The 14397-nt window shown below is 47.1% G+C and overlaps 1 long non-coding RNA gene across 2 annotated transcripts in view; it reads right to left on the reverse strand.

Moving 5' to 3' along the window:
- The window catches only part of LOC141371697 (uncharacterized), a 143880-nt gene that overhangs the window by 106440 nt on the left and 23043 nt on the right, over positions 1–14397 (reverse strand). Inside the window, exon 2 of one of the 2 annotated variants that reach the window (XR_012376850.1) lies at positions 3160–3805. The exons of the other annotated variant lie outside the window; for it this stretch is intronic. This is a non-coding gene — a long non-coding RNA (uncharacterized lncRNA). Of the gene's footprint in view, positions 1–3159; positions 3806–14397 lie in introns of those variants that run through there. 2 annotated transcript variants of the gene reach the window in all.

A 14397-nucleotide genomic window follows, 5' to 3' on the forward strand; every position in this document is an offset into this window, starting at 1 on the left:
CCTCCCGGGGGAGGAAGGGGAGTCTCCCCGGATCTGCCGCCTGTTGGGTCCCTGCTGGAGGAGCAGTGGCCCGACTGGGCCGCGGATCACCGTTTATGGCCACCCCGAGCTGCGAGCCCGCGCCTCGGCTCCGTCTCTGCAGCCGGCTTCCCCGCTCCGATCCCTGGGAGCTCTGCCGCACTCAGGCTCCCCCGGTCTTTCTGTGACCCCGAGGGTCCTGAGACCACACTGTCCGCGAGGGTTCCACCCCCCGCTTAGCCCCTGCAGCGACGTCCCTCAGCGGAGCCGACTTCTAAAAGGTCCGATTTTGTGCTCCGCGGCTCTAGCACTTGCCAGAAGCGGCCGACGGAGGCCCCCTCCCCCGCCATCTATCCTCCCGAATATCGCCTCGGATTCACTTCTCCGCACGTCCTACCTTCCAGAAAGTGGTCGCTTTTCTGTTCAGAGAGTTGTTACTCTTATCTTCGATCTCCTGTTGAGTTCGTAGGTGTTCAGAATGGTTTGATCCCTACTCAGCTGAATTCCTGGGACCAGACGAAATCCAGGTCTCCTACTCCTCCGCCATCTTGCTCTGCCCCTCCTGACCAGCCTGTGTTTTAAATGCTAAGAGGTTTAGATGGAGTTAGACCATGAACTAGACATTTGGACAACACAGCCTTGGACAATACATGATAGTCTCATCTTCCAGGGCCTGCCATGTCCCAACCTTATTCATTACATCCACTGTGGGCACATCCTCTAGAAGTGATTTCCATACACCATTTTCTGTGTCCCCAACCACCAGCAGCTTCCTATCACTTTTTCGGCACCCCTTTACCCCTCTGCTAAGCACCTCTCAGGAAGGCTGAAAAGGAGCTCTGTGAAGTCAGGCCTATGGAGCCAGGCTCACTCTGCACAACTAATAGATGTTCAGCTCATAACTCCCCGTCCCTTAAAGAAGGGCAGTATGGACATCCCTCTAAAACAAAGGTCCCTCCATTCTTTTCCAGACTTTTCGTCCTCATGGGGTCTTGCCCTGTGCTCATTTGTCTCTTCTTCTCATGCATTTTTCTAACCCATCATAACGAAGCATTAATATTCCTAAAGCCTTTTGTTTCCTTCCTTCCTCAGCCAAAGAACCTGGCTGAAGTTTGTTTATTCCTTCCTGGCCCCTTTTCCTGTCCTCTAAGAGGGAAGAAGTGAGATGATCCAGGTAATTAGTGGGCCTGAGAGTCAAGACAAAGGAGGACAAAGGAGGGCAAAGTCTACCTGAGTCATCACATCCTCCATCCCAGGTCGAGCCCAGTGCCATGAGTTACTCACAAGTCTCCCCAAAGCTAGACCTGGACCCAATCTGTCCTGACAATGGGCTGCACCTCCAGGCACTCGCCAAGGTCACAACAGGTGGAGTCCATGCAGAGGCCCACCCCCAAGGGAGTCTGAGGAATGGTGAAGAATCCGGGGATGGAATCTTCCTGTTTCCCTCTCTGTTCCTCCTCTCTCGGCCTCCTCTGGGAGACTGTCTAGAGAATTCTAGAGAGTGTGCTCCAAGGATGTAAATTCTCTTTGGTCAAGAAGTGTGAGGAAGACAGCAGCATTTCATGAAAGGACAGGCAGTGGGTTAGCACGTCCCACCAGATCTTTCTGGGAAATTGGAGGGCGATGTTCTCTCTGCTTCACTCCAGTTCCCCAACAAGTGAGTTAATCCCTGGTGCTATCCCTCCAGCTCAACCCCCACTTTTCCTCTTTAGAATCCAGGCTCTGTCTCTACGCCTGTGGCCCTGACCCCAGCCACTAACCCCCAGTCCCAGGCTTCCTCCTGTGCCTCCTCATCACCCCGTCAATCTCTCCTTCTCCTACAGAGCAGGCGCAGCACCTGTGGTCATGTACTGACTTGGACGCCCCCCGCCCCCCGCCGTCTTCACCTCTCTGCGCTCCTGTCCATCTCCTCACTTTCCACATGTCGTTGGCATTCCCTAATCCTGCCCCACAAGGCCCACCCTCTGACATGCCCAATTTCTCGGCCACACTCTCATCCATTCTCCTCTAGGGTCTGTCTATTCCAAACGCTACGACCCACACGCACCGTTCCTGGTCTCGGGCACACTCAGCCCGCTGCACCTGTCTCGGTCCCCAGCACCACCTTGTGTAAGGCCCTTTGATCTCCCAGGCCTCCCAGCTCCTCCGCCCTCGCCTGTGATTTCTGTGCTCTGCCACTCACTCCAAAGTCTTGGTATGTTCACTCCTTCGCCATCAGGCCCTCTCTTCCCTTCCTCTAGATTTCATTCTCCAGATCTCTTTACGTCCCCCCCCCCCCGCCCCAGCCCTTTAGTCCAGATCTCTCCTGCTTCCCAAATCTTCAGTCCATAGGACCTGTTCTTCTGAATCTTCTCCCACCCTGTCCATGCAGAGCCAGATTCCTGTCCAGAATGACCTGCTGGTCCTCCCTTTGCCATGTTCACCTCCAGACGTCCGAGGAGCTTCCTGCTGTAGCACACACCTGTGTCTGCTTTATTTCCAGGCCTGGGGCTCCATGCATGCACCACTGGCTTTAAAGCTGGGGGCCCCCGATTGGGCCCTGCTGATCCCCTGCCACTGAGGGACATGGGGATGACCTGGCAACCAGGCTCCCTAATCTTCAGACACCACAGGGAACTTGGTCCACAAAAGGGCAGATACTCTAGGCCAGAGGCCAAAGAGTTAGAAGGCAGACACTTCAAGCATCAGTGACTCTGGTCACAGGCCCAGGGGCTCGAGAACGTCGTTTGTGCCTAATATTAGGAGTCAAGGGGGATTTATTTGTCCTTTAACTACCTCAGCTCCACTTCCCATTCAGCCTGGAAGAAGCCCAGAGGTGAACATCGTAGGTAGACTCTCTAACAGCAAGAGAAGAACGGTCTTCATCTTTTACAAGGCATCAGTCTACACAGAAATTGTGACCAGGAGCATCTCCATCCCAGGGACAGAGGGCCTCTGTCTGACGAGGTGTGCGCTGTTGTCCTTATCAACATAGGACTGGCCCTTCTCAAGGCCCTCCTAGCGAGCGTTCAGTCCCCACACTGAATACGGGCTCCAGGGGAAGCATTTTACTTTGCGTAACAGGAAGGAGCTGGATTTCCACAGTCCTCCCACATGCTATCCATCCAAGAGTCTAAGAAACAGCATTAACAGGAGGCATCATGATGATAAAAGTATTTTTAATTCTTTATCTCATTTTATCATCAGAACTCTCCAAGACTGTGGAAAGAGCGATGATCATCTTCTTCCTTTTACAAAAGGAAAACCTCGATCAAGGACAGTCAACGGCTTGCCCAAAGTCATCATCCGGGAGGCAGTGGGCTGCTTGACTTCTGCCGCCGCCGCGGGCAGGCGTCCACAGACGGCGTGCGCTGAGAGCAAGGCATTCCATGACACTGGTCTGAGACCTTCCCCACAAGTCTCTTCCCTGCCCTTGTGATTGAGGGGTGGTGCCCCAAGGGCAGGACAGGAGGATGTGGAATGGCCATATGGGTGGAGGGCAGGGCTGCAGGCTAAGAAGATGGAGGGTGGCGCCCGGTGAGGGTGGGCGAGCCCCCCACCCCGTGGTCTCCCCTCCGTGGCTCGTTCTCCCTTTAGCCACCAAAGGTCAAAGCAGAGGAAACCAACGTCCAGATAAATAAGATGCTTCGCTCCAGGTCAGTCAGCCAGTCGTTCACAGAGCTGCGCCCAGTCCCGGGCTCTCTGACTGCCACTTGAGGGCTCTTTTTATGTGACTATGGGGTCACCCCAGTGGGGTCTCCATGCAGCGTGTGGGGAAGTGGACGGTATGCTTAGTCTTCAGTCATCACTGAAAATAAGAAAATCAAAAGATCAAGTAGCTTTGTCCTGGAATCACTGAATGCTCAAAACGGAAAGAGATTTTAAAATAATTAAGTTTCATTTTTAATCGTATTGCATTAGTAGAATTTTTACATATAATCTTATTACTTTTATAAATTAAAAAAAAACTAATCTGAAGATTAAATTGATAATGCTAAGTGGGTGAATGTTTGCTCTTTATTTTGTATATTTCTGTAGTCTATAATTTTTGTCAACCCTCTCATCTGTAATTACATAGATCAGTAAACTCATGCCCATAGAAATTAAATTACTTATCCAATATTACAAAAATAGACTAACTGCTGTGGTCTGATTGGAAAAATACAGACTTTAAAGTCAGGATTGACCAAGGTTTGAATCCCAGCTCCGCAACTTACTGTGTGATGCTGAGCACCTAAACGAACCTCTCTGAGGCTCAGATTACCTGTTCCTTTCAGAATTCACACGAGTTAAGAACGCCTGCCTTGTGGGGCCATTACAAGGGGTAAATGAGGCAAAGGAGGTGAAAACCGTCTCTGTTTCTATGGAAGGTTCTTGCTCAAGTCACTCACGGCTTCCTCAGCATCAGATTCAAGAGGCTCACTTCACCTTTCTGCAGCAGTTCACACCAAACCCATCTTCATTCTCTAGAACGTTCACTCCCCTGCTTTCCATGGCGCATGGGCCTCTCCTCTTATTTCTCGTCCCTCTTTCTCTGCCCCCTTTGCCGGGCCTCCTTCCCACATATCAGGGTCCCAAAGAGCAGTGGTTATCAGACCACCAGTCAAAATGTCAGCAGCATTTCATGCCATTAAATAGAAGTGAAGAGAAATGGTAGCATAGGGTAAGACAGGATGGGGCAGAACACAGTAAAGCAGAAAACACCAGAAGGCGTCAGCCCCTCAGAAGACCCTGTACCATTTCCTGAAATGTTGCTCCGGTTAAACATACGGGTATTTGTGTAGACATGTATGTTCTCCATTGTAAGAAAAAATATATTGATTTCCTCTGTGGGTTGTGGTCAAACACACTGCCCTCAAGTGTGCGTGGCTTCTCTTCTCTTCTATTTTCTCCCTAAATTATCTGAAACGACAGCCTAGCACAGATTACCAAGTAGGAGCTGAACACTCCCTATCCGCACCTGACAGCCAGCCTGGTATATTCAGCAACCTTGAAATAACCACCCCTCCAGGACTCACAGGCATTTCAATGGTAAAATGTACAAATCTGAACTTATATTTCCCCGTAAATCTTCTGCTCTTCACGATCTACTAATTTGCTTCATGGTAGCACCATCCACCCGCTCGTTTATTAGTTTATTCATGCTGCAAATCCATGAACAGGTACTACGTGTCAAGAGATGTGCCAGGCATTGGGAACACAGATACTGAAGACACCATATCTGCCCTCAAAAAAGTCACAGTCAGAGACAAAAACCAAACAGAATCACAAAACCAAGTGGCCCAACTGGGGAGATACACGCAGCGTGTACAGTAATAGAGAATGCGGGCAAACTAACCCAGTCCAAGGGTCTGAGGAGGTTTGCTAGAGCCACGGAAATAAGCTGTAGAAAGGAGGAACGGTTGCTCACCGGAGCGAAAGAAGAGGTTGGGTCAGGGAGTGTGTGTGTGCATGTGTGCAACCCATGCGTGTTGGGAAACTAGGGGAGAACAGTGCTCTAAGAGAGGCCAGCATAAGATACACCCAAACCCCTTGTGTCTGTGCAAGAAACTACGAGAAATAAGGGATCGCTGATGCCCAGAGTCCCGGCAGGGGGTGACAGCCTGTGGCTGGAAGACCAGATCGGGGAGACCTTCTTCTGTCATGTCCAAGGCCTTCGATGTTAAGCCCACAGGAGATGCCAAGGCAGGGAAGGGTTTTAAGTAAGGGAGAACTGTGATTTGATGTGCATTTCAGAGAGATCGTTCCAGCTGCCAGGCGGTAGATCATTTCCAGCGGGCAAGGTGCGGAGGCTTTAGGCCCTCGCCGAGGTAAGTCCCAACAGAGGTCCGCACCCCAGTCATAGAACTGGCTACACACAGTAAATGGAAAGGACAAGACGGATTTGACAGAAAACAGCACGAGGGAGACAGGGCTGGCCATCGGGTCGCCTGCGCTAGAAGCCTGGAGTCTGCCGCGACGCCTTCCCTCAACGCGAGCTCGGCGTCCCATCAGCCGCTGTGCTGTGTGAGTCCTGGCTCGTGGGCAGGCCTATTGGAATATTTTCACAATCCCTCACTTGTCTATCTGCACCTGGCCCTTTCCCCTTCCACCATCTGCCACACAGTCGACAGAGCAGTGGTGATTTTTCTGGAAGGAAAACACACAGTCCAGAGAAGAGCCTAAAGGCCATCTACAATGTGATTCCTGCCCCTCTTTTCAGCTTCATTTACTCTCATTCCCCACCCACTTCCGGCCTTATGTTGCACAATGCCAAAATCCTTATAATTCCTTAAACACACACACACACACACACACACACACCCAAAAACTGTTCTGGTTATGCCTCGGTGTGCACTGTTCCATCTTTCTGGAATGCCCTTCCCTTCTCCTGCTCCCACATCTGCCTGGAAACTGCTCCTCCTCCTTAAAGACTTAGGCCCTTCGCCTCCTTTTCTGTAAGATCTTCCCCAACATCCACCTAGACCCCCGCAGACTGGAGCCCACCAGCCTCAGGCAGTGACTGCCCCTGCGCACGCCCCTTTAGAGCACAGAGCACATGACACTGCCCTCGCTGTGTGCACGTCTGTGTCCTGCTGGACCCGGAGCACTGGGAGTCCCTTGTATCTTGTCAGTCTGTACAGCACCCGGCAGGTGGCAGTTACTCAATATATGTTTGCTGGGGGGAAAATGGATAAACAACGGGCTAGAACAGGTCTCTGTCTCCCTAGCCTAGGCACTGTTCCAGAATGCCACACTTGTTTATTTTTATAATGGATATATTACACGGGAACCCTTAAAATGAGACCTGAGAACTTGAGACTTTCCCCGCTGTTCTACCTCAAAGTGGTATCGAAACAGTCAGCTTTGTCCAGGGCTCCAGTCTCTACGTGCTGTCTACTGAATGAGTCCTGTTAGAAGGCTCCCAGAAGCTTCCCCTCAACCCAGTTTAAACAAAACTAATCTTCCTCCGTCTCAAAATACTACACCTCACGAAAAGATTCCATGGTTCAGCATTTTCCAGATCAATCTCTCAAACTGAGAGCGGTGTCTACCCTTTTCTCTCTTTCACTTCCCAAAACCACCACCAACCAGAGTACCCCCTTTCTGTTCCCAATGCCGTCACCCCAGCTCAGAACTGCTTGACTTCATTCCTGCATTTCTATAATTATCTTTTAATAGATCTCCTTAGAATAAGCTTTTAAAATTATTTTTTAATTACTCAGCACAGAAGCACATGATCACTGTAAAAAAAAATTAAGTATATCATATAAACAATTAGAGTCCCCCTCCTTTATGACTCAATTCTCACTCCCACCCCAGAACTCATAATTTTCCAAGCTGAATATGGATCTGAATAATAGGAGCACTCATCAAGTGTCTACCAAGTGCCATGTACTATTCAAAGAACTTTAAATGGATGGATTTATTTCCTTATGTTATACAACCCTAGGGGATATGTATGATTATTATTATTTTTATTCTCCACCCAGGGAGAATAAAATACTGAAAGGTTAAGCACTTTGTCCAAAGTCACACTGCCAGTAAGTAGCAGTTCATATACTTAAACACACATTTACACGTAGATGAAACATAACCTAGGCACATATATTGTTTTAGGTTTCTTTCCTATTTTATACAAAAGGGATAATAGCATGTGTACTTTCTTTGTATTTTCATTTAACAATACATCTTGGTTATCTTTCCAAGTTGGTATATATAAATTTACCTCATTCTTTTTAACTGTTACGTGTTATCACAAAGTACAGATATAGTATAATTTATTTAACAAATTCACTATTGATGGATATTTAGGTTGCTTGCTATTTTTCTCTACTGGAAACAATGACTTGATTCACATCTATGCACATAAATTACGGTGCTCATGTGTGACTAGACATATAGCACGGGTTTGTGGAAATAGCACCACTGGTGTTTCAATTTTTAATTTTGATACATTCTGCCAAAATATCTCCAAGATGGCTGCCCCAATTTACATTTTCATTAACAGTAAATGAAGGTGCTTATTTCCCCAAACACTTGCCAACACCGGATGTGATCCATCATTTTAATTTTTAACAATCTGATGGGTCTCTGATACTTTTTAAAAAATTATTTATTTATTTTGAGAGCGAGAGAGAGCGTGTGCGTGAACGCATACAAGCGGGAGGGGCAGAGGGAGAAGGAGAGAGAATCGCAAGCAGACTCCACGCTCAGTGTGGAGCCAGGCATGGGGCTCGATCTCAGGACCCTGAGATCATGTCCTGAGCTGAAGCAAAGAGTCAGATGCTTAACCAACTGGGCCACCCAGGCACCCCTAGTCTTTGATACTTTTTAACAATCTCAGGGCTCTTTGTTGCTTTAACTTGTATTTCTCCAAATCCAAATGCCATTGACCATGTTTTCAGATGTTTAATAGATAACTGTGTTTCTTTTGAGAATTCCTACTCATATGCTTTGTCTACTTTTCTTTTGGATTGTTTAGCTTTTTACGTGTATTTATTAGGTATTTTGCATGTTATCCATGTAATACTTAGCTATATGTGTTGTAAATAAATTGTCCCCAGACTGTAACTTACTTTTATATTTTGTCTATGGTATCTACATTTATATCATTTAAAAAAATTAAGCAGTAAAACTTGTCAGTCCTTTCTTTCATGGATTCTGGGTGTTGTGTCTGGCTTAGGAAGGTTAAATGTATTTTTATGTATTAAACATAAATATTATTAAACACTATTTTTCTATAGTGTTGAACAATTTCTTTTGCTCTGTTTTGTTTATAAAATGTAGTACTTCAGTCCAGCTGAAATTTATTTTTGCATATGGTATGAGGGAGGGCTCAACCTATCCCATGCCAACTGGCAAATAGATAATCTATTATTCTAATACCATGCATTAAACAGTTCAATCCTTAGTCAGTGATTAGAAACATAGTATATGATATAGTGTATGATTCTTCATACACTATATTCATACACCAAATTCATACACTAAATTTCCACATCAGTTTGTGACCATGGTCTCTCTCTTGTTCCATTGAACTGTTTGTGTAATCCTGGACAATACTTCAATGTTTTCATTGCTATAATTTTAAAGTAACTTAGGATAGCTGGAATAATCTCCCCCACCTCCCCAACCCTGTGTGTTAAAAAAAAAAAAATATATATATATATGGCTATTCTTGACTTTCTCTTCTAAGGGAATGTTAGGATCAATGGATCAAGTTCCATAAAAATAAAATACTGGGGGGACCTGGGTGGTGCAGTCAGTTAGGCATTTGACTCTTGATTTCAGTTCTGGTCATGATCTCACAGTGGACTCCACTCAGCATGGAGTTTGCTTCTGCTCCTCCCACTGCTTGTGCTTTCTCTTGCTCTCTCTCTCTCAAATAAGTAAATAAATAAATAAATAAATAATCTTCAAAAACAAATAAAATATTGGGATTTAGCATGGGATTGCACTGAATTTACAGATTAAGTGGGAGAATTAACACCTTTGTCGTTGTGAATCTGATGGTTAATCTTTAAGCAATAATTCAATCACATAACATCCTGCTACAGAATTTTTCTCACTCTCCTCGGGTTAAAGATAAAACTCTGCAGGGGCGCTAAGCCACTCTGAGTGGCTCAGTCAGTTAAGCATGCGACTCTTGATTTTGGCTCAAGACATGATCTCAGGGTTGTGAGATTGAGACCAGCATCAGGCTCCCTGCTGGGTGTGGAACCTGCTTAAGATTCTCTCTCCCTTCTCCCTTTGTCTCTCTGCCCCTCCCCACTCTCTCTCTTTCAAAAACAAAAACAAAAACCTCTTCAGTGTCTGGTACTCAAGTCCGACCCTCTCAAATTTAGTTTAAAACCACTTCACCAAGTGAATTTCCCTTTATTCTCATCCTTAAAGTTTTTCAAACAGAATAGTGTATTTGCTGTATCCCAAATAACCCTTTGTCGCTCTTGCTAGACAGCCATGCAAGTAGGAGAAGTGGTTGCAGAGATCTGGACTTAAGGGCAAAAAGAGAGGATTTCTATGACAAAATAACCTATGGTGGGGTGCCCAGGGTGACTCAGTTGGTTAAGCGAGTGCCTTCGGCTCAGGTCATGATCCCAGGGTCCTGGGATCAAGCCCCGCATTGGGCTCCCTGCTCAGTGGGGAGCTGCTTCTCCCTCTCCCTGCCACTCCCCCTGCTTGTGTGCACTGTCTCTCTATCTCTCTCCCAAATAAATAAATAAAATCTTAAAAAAAATAAATAACCTACGGCAACTGTTGTCTCAGCACTCATGGGTCAGAGAACTTTGTGTCGAACAAAGCAACAGATCATGGGATTTGAAACCCGAAGTGACCTTACTGGCACCCAAACTCTCCACATGTTTCCTGCAGCAAGCATCTCTTACAGATGAGATGCATATTAGAAGGGATGAGTCATGGTTAGAAGAACCTATATAATATTACCTGACAAGACAAGACTGAAATTAAACTGAACTCTGTTTTACGTGTGTGTTTGAGACACAGAGGAGTTAGGAGCCAGTTTGGCCAAGAAGCTGCGAGGCGCTGCATTACAGCAAAGCCACCACACCGAGGGAGCAGAGGATCGGGAATGGTGCGGGGTCGGGGTGGCCACACGAGGGTAGCAGAGAGCAGGATGAAAGGCGGCGCTCCGGGTAGGAGTGGTCAAGGAGTTGGAACTGAAACTCTAGACCCAGGTAGCACTTTCTATTCAGACAATGGGCACCGAGCAAGAGTCTACGGTCCACCCAGGCAGCCAGAGACAATCTCCCACACCTCTGCTCCAGGGTGAAGGCGGCACGGAGAGAGAGAACTAACATGTGCTGAGTTCTTAAATCAGATCAGTGTTTCACATGAATAGGAATGTCCTCATTCTTCACCACAAGCCAATGGGGACAGTCGATGATTATGTCTAACGTTTAACAAATGAAAAGACTGATCTCAACGGCAGTGGCCCAGTTGGTCCATCTTCAAGCACAGGGGAGCCCAACTTCAAAATCCACACTTTCTCCCTCCCACACTGTATCCTCAGTGAGTCAGGAATGGTTCCTGAAACTTGCTTAACGTTCTTAGAGCAGGACACACGAGCACTCCGCCCAATGCTAGCCAGGGCTCACATGAGTGGGGCGAAAACACCCAAGTGCATCTGCCTCCATTTCTGGCTCAGCCACGGGAACACGAGGAAGCCCTGGGGTGGGATCTGGTGGCAAATCTCAGCAGGTGTCACCTGGCAAGGGAATGCTACTCTTAACGGTAGCAAGCCCTGGAATTTTAGGCCTTACGAAGGTATTAGAACCAAAATGGACCACAAGTGACCATTAATTAGCCAAAGAGACAGTTTAAATCAAGAACAGCAGAAAAACAGGGTGCCTGGGTGGCTCAGTCGGTGAAGCGTCCACCTTCAGCTCAGGTCATGATTCCAGGGTCCGTTGGGTTCTCTGCTCAGTGGGGAGCCTGCTTCTCCCTCTCCCTCTGTCTGCTGTTCCCCCTGCTTGTGCTCTGCTCTCCCTCTCTAATAAATAAAATCTTAAAAATAAAATAAAATAAAATAAAAATGGTCAAACCTCTTGGAAAAAAAAAAAAAAAGAACAGCAGGAAAACATACAAGAGAGCCAGCAGGAGCATGAGATGCTCGTAAGCATCAGACAGGGCCTTACTCACCTACCAGGACCTGTTCTGAACCCGACTATCTAAGTAAAGAGGATCAGAGAAGAGGCAGGAAGTTAGGAGTTAGGACACATTCACCTGACACCTGGGAGGTTGAGGGGCAAGTTACTAACAGTCTCACAGCCTCCAGAAGATGCTACCTCGAGGCTGGTGAAGAGGAAGAGACGTTTTCTTTCATGAACCAGCAGGAAACAGGTTAAATGACAGAGGGAGATTTGCTTGGGGCCCAAGAAAAATGTTCTTAACTGTAAAGTCCAAGAATGTGGACACTCTCTCTCGTGTGATGAGTGAGAATGTTCTTTTTTTTTTTTTAAGATTTTTTAAAAAATTTATTCATTTGAGAGAGAGAGAAAGAGCGCGGGAGCACAAATAGGGGAGAGGGGCAGAGGGGGAGGGAGAAGCAGACTCCCTGCTGAGTGGGGGCCCTGACAAGGGGCTCCATCCCAGGACCCCTAGATCCCAGGACCCCAGGATCATGACCTGAGCCAAGGTAGCCACTTAACCGACTGAGCCACCCAGGCGCCCCTAGAGAGTGTTTTCTTTCATGCATTTATGCAAACATTTACTAAGCACCTACTACATGCCAGAGATTATTATGCGCAATATCCTCAGGCTACTGGCAACAGCTTTGATCCAAGTTGACAGGTCTTCCCTATCCTGTGGCGCTTCTGTCTACCGGGAGAAGCCGCACAGATAACGAATACACAAACCAAAGACACATGATTAAGACTGTAGCCGAAAATGAGAGGTGTTTGCAAGGCAGTGGGAAGGCCTCCCAGGGGAGGCGACACTGAAGCTAAGATGTGCATGCAAGAGCAGCTTCCTACAGAGCAGAGGGGGAAGGTTCTGGCGCAGGAAGGCTAGCCAGCTAGCTAGAAGGCTTGGGTGTGTTAGGGACAGATACTCAAGGGGGAATCCTGTGGCCATCAGTTACAGGGTGTCAGAGCTAGGAAAGGGCCAGACTGCACAGAGCTTTATAAATAATAAACGTTTAGCAATCGTTGTAGAGAAAAAGTCAGGAAAACTACTTACTGAAAGACTCGGTTATATTTTGCTGTTAAAACTTAACCCAACAGTATTCTACTGAGCTACTTACACATGGGGTTCTCTCACAAGTCAGCGGGGTCTCTGTGAGGAGACAGGGGCTGAGGCATGTTGTTTCTCAGGCCTGTCGGGGTCTGGGCATCATCTGGGGGCACTTGCTAACAGTGAGGCTGGGAATCTTTATCATGAGGTTACAGAACCAGAATCTCCTGAGAATCTGTATTATTTGTAACAGGTGGATATGCTGGTTTGCTGGAATGACAGGGCACTTTGGAGACAGAGCTAAATTAAGATCTCAGCTCTACCAGGTAATGTGTGACTCAAAGGAAGTTACCACATTTCCTAAGACTCATTTTTCTCATCTGAAAAATGGGAATAACTCTACCTACAAGTCATATGCGAAGACTAAATGACAGAGCATCTGCACAGTAAGCCCTCCATGAATGTTGAACGAATAAATGTATGCATGAATATATGAACCCTATGCATGAAGGAAAAGCTAAATAAACACGTTCACTCTTTGCAATGCCTGTTCTTTTGAGTCTGCAATGTTCCCTACCACCAGCAGAGAGCCCAGCATCTCAGAGAGCGGAGGTGGGGTCCTGGGGAGAAACCAGCCTCCACACTCTGTCTCCTACTTGGCCTTTCTTCTCTCTTTTCTGTTCAACTGGCCTAGCTCTTCTGAATCACCACTATCCCCCACCCCTTCCCATCTCTCCCCTCCCCCTAAAACATAAAATAACTCCGCTTTCCTTCCCCTCCAGTCTGCCCTGGAGATGACCCCCAGCTGGTTGCCAGGGAGATGCTCCGAGTAACAGGTGCCAGGAGGCAACTATCTGTTGACCAACCATCCCAGTGTATCCAGGACTTTCCCAATTTTAGCACTGAAAGTTCTGGAAAGTGCCTCAGTCCCTGGAAAGCCAGGACAGCTGGTCATGGTACCTACCCCCTTCCTCTACACAACAAGTTCCTGTCTCCAAGGCACTGTCTACTGGGAGGGGGCGGGTACTGATGGCTGGCTGGGTCCTAAAGCTGTGTTCTGGGTGTTATCTCTACTCTGCCCACAGGATCAGATAAGCCCACACTCAGTGGGCCCTACTCAATGTCGTGGTACTGGATCTGTGGTCTCCAGAAGGGTCAGCCTTCTGAATCAAATGATGAGTATCCGCCAGTCCATCCATCCACTACTGCCAGAGTTATCACTCGAAAATGCAAATCCGGCACTGACATTTCCCTGCTTAAAACCCTCCATTGGCTCCTGGTCTGCAGAATTAGGAGCTATCTCTGGCATAAATTCCTTTCACAATCTAGTGACAACTGAGGGGGCTGCTTCTAGCTTTCCTGCTTTTGCATACACTCTCCCCTCTTTTGTTAATGCCTTCATTCTTTTTATACCTGGTTGACTCCCAGTCATTCCTTAACGTTTCCCACAAATGTAATCTCTGTCTCTTCTGTGATTCTACAGGCCATATTTGGAATTGCACCACAGTATTTATCACACGGTGTAGCAATTATGTGCTTACATGCCTATTTTCCCTACTGGACTCTGAGCTCCTTAAAGGTTAGTTTCAGACTTGCTCATCTCAAGAGCCCAGCACCAGACACTGACATTTTGTTGTAGCATTTTTTAACATTCATTCCTATCTTATTCTAAAAAGCAAACCATTACTGCCAGGCTAGTCTTAATTACCAAGTATTTCACATCCCTGA

Source organism: Callorhinus ursinus, unplaced genomic scaffold (assembly GCF_003265705.2).
Source record: "Callorhinus ursinus isolate GAN/ISIS: 27379988/994484 unplaced genomic scaffold, GSC_fseal_2.0 scaffold88, whole genome shotgun sequence".
In the NCBI taxonomy this organism is placed as follows: domain Eukaryota; kingdom Metazoa; phylum Chordata; class Mammalia; order Carnivora; family Otariidae; genus Callorhinus; species Callorhinus ursinus.